The following is a 2,196-nucleotide window of genomic DNA, read 5'->3' as shown; positions in this document are numbered from 1 at the left end:
GGGGGGGGGTGTGAGTTTTTTCCCAGTTCTCTTTTTTCCTTTTATCTGCTCTCTTTGTTGCTTCTGTTTGTTTTCTTCCCTTCTCCTACTACCGTGTGGAATGCTGAATGCTGATGAGAGAAAGCTCTTTGGAATGTCAAGCAGTCATTTTTCATTTGCTCATTTAGGAATTCGATGCTCAAATTAGACTCAGAATAAGCCAGCTGTAGGCTACCCAATTATCAGTACTGAACTATCTAGAGCTATCTTCATCTATCTGACAACATTTTACAGTCATGGGGACCTTCACTTATTGAGCATTTTGTTAACCATCAGTAAAAAGTATTGCTACTACTATGCAATGTATACAATAGCTGTCATTACATATCTCCTCACAGCAAGTGAGAGAAAACCAAGGCTGTTAATGAGTTTACAGTCTGTATAGCAGCAATACAAGACAAAACATGAACTTCCATTCTGTAGAAAAGTTAAAAAAAACCAACAAAACAAATGAATAAAAAGATTCAGTGATGTGAGTACTGCAAGACCAAAGGTTAACAAGTGGTTTCATAACATAAGGAGCTTGTTTTGTAGTGGGACAGAGTGACCAGAAAAAAATGAAACAGAGAGAGAACAGACTTAAGAAGCTGCTTAAAATGCTTCTCTGAGTTGAGACTATAATTTAATATGTTCTGCTTTGCTCAGAGGCCATTCTCACAGAGAAAGGAGCAGTTCCTTGGAAACAGAAGGTGTAGTCCATCTTCATAACTCATGTGAAATGCAAAGATAAATGTGCAAGTTGGCTGATTAAAAAGAGCTACTGGAAATTATGGCCTCTGTTAGTGTCTGCTGTCTGACACAGGAAAGATCTATGAGTTATTTGGGTTTTTTCCTCTCTATTCTTACATCCTCCTGATGAGATGACCTAAAATTGTTTAGCTTATGAGAGCTGACAAGATCAGAGACCATGGCAGTACGGCTGTAGGGTAATGACTTTTTCTTGTTGAATTCACTGAAGCCTTAGGAACTAAAATAACAGAAATAGGACAGAAACTTGGGCAGCCACCCAGACTTAAAAAATCCCCCACACCTGGAAGGATAAAGTCATCTATGATTTCCATACAAATACTTTGAACACTCATGCAAATTTAGATCTTACTGAAATAACTTGCTAAAATACTCTGAAAAACCATTCAGCACTCTTTTCTGTCACATTTCTGTGGAGGGAAAAGCACCTTATTATTAAATTAGTACCATTTATGCTAATGAGGTCAGTCCAGGACAAATATGTCATGAGTTAAAAGCCAAAAAAATAGGGTCCTCATAGGTGAAAGCATCTTAAAATTCCAGTATCTACAAGACAGCAAAATTGATCTTGCTTAAATGTGAAAAAAAAAAGCTATTTAGAGTCTCAGGGTCTTACTTTTATGATTTTTATTATTATTTTCTGTTACTTTTTCTGTTCTGCATCATCCTGCTTCTAGTATATCAATTGAAGTGAAATTACTAATCATAAAGTGTTGCAAACTATCTTGAAAGTGTAAAACTGAAAATTTGGGAAATATTTTTGTACAGCAAACAAACATTTAACAATACTCTCTTAATGCAAAAATTGTAAATTATTTAAAAGACAGAAAACAGATGCAGTTTTAGTGGTTTTCAATACATAGTGTCTGTTGTTTCACCCTTGATTTTTAATATTATATTTTTAACTTTTTCTGTGCTTATCTAAAAATGCCTGTACATAACAAACGTCCTCTGCAGAACACACTAAATTAGTCACTATATTTGAATGGATTTTTACAGAGGTGCATTGAAATGCAGAAATGTGATCATCACAGCAATGAACAGCACAAAACTTTACTAAAAATTTTGGTTTTGTTGTGGCTTAGTTCTCTGTATTTTGATATGGTGAATATGCTTTCATCAAAGCAGTCTGTTAATATATTTTGAAAACATAGAGGGAAGTAAGTTCTTGAAAAGAGGCTGGTTTTAAGGACACTAATTATGATGAACAAGTACAGGAAGTGTATTTACAAAAAATAAAATTAGCGTTGCATGAACTGTATTACGTATGAACTTCAAGTTGGTCCTTCCAGCCTTTTTTCTTAACTTGCACACATGATGGATGCGTAACTTCAACCAGCTGAACTCGCACTCTGAACAGCTTCTCTGGTGACTCGCCTCATGAAAGTCACCAGCATTCCCAGGCTCTCA

At 35.5% G+C, this 2,196-nt stretch overlaps 1 protein-coding gene across 1 annotated transcript in view; it reads left to right on the top strand.

Moving 5' to 3' along the window:
• COL11A1 (collagen type XI alpha 1 chain) overlaps positions 1 to 2,196 on the top strand; it is a 123,737-nt gene that overhangs the window by 88,944 nt on the left and 32,597 nt on the right. The window lies entirely within an intron of this gene.

The sequence above is a fragment of the Geospiza fortis genome, unplaced genomic scaffold (genome assembly GCF_000277835.1).
Source record: "Geospiza fortis unplaced genomic scaffold, GeoFor_1.0 scaffold403, whole genome shotgun sequence".
Lineage (NCBI taxonomy): Eukaryota > Metazoa > Chordata > Aves > Passeriformes > Thraupidae > Geospiza > Geospiza fortis.
Note: the sequence above shows the minus strand (reverse complement) of the source record. Positions and strands in the feature narration are given on the sequence as shown.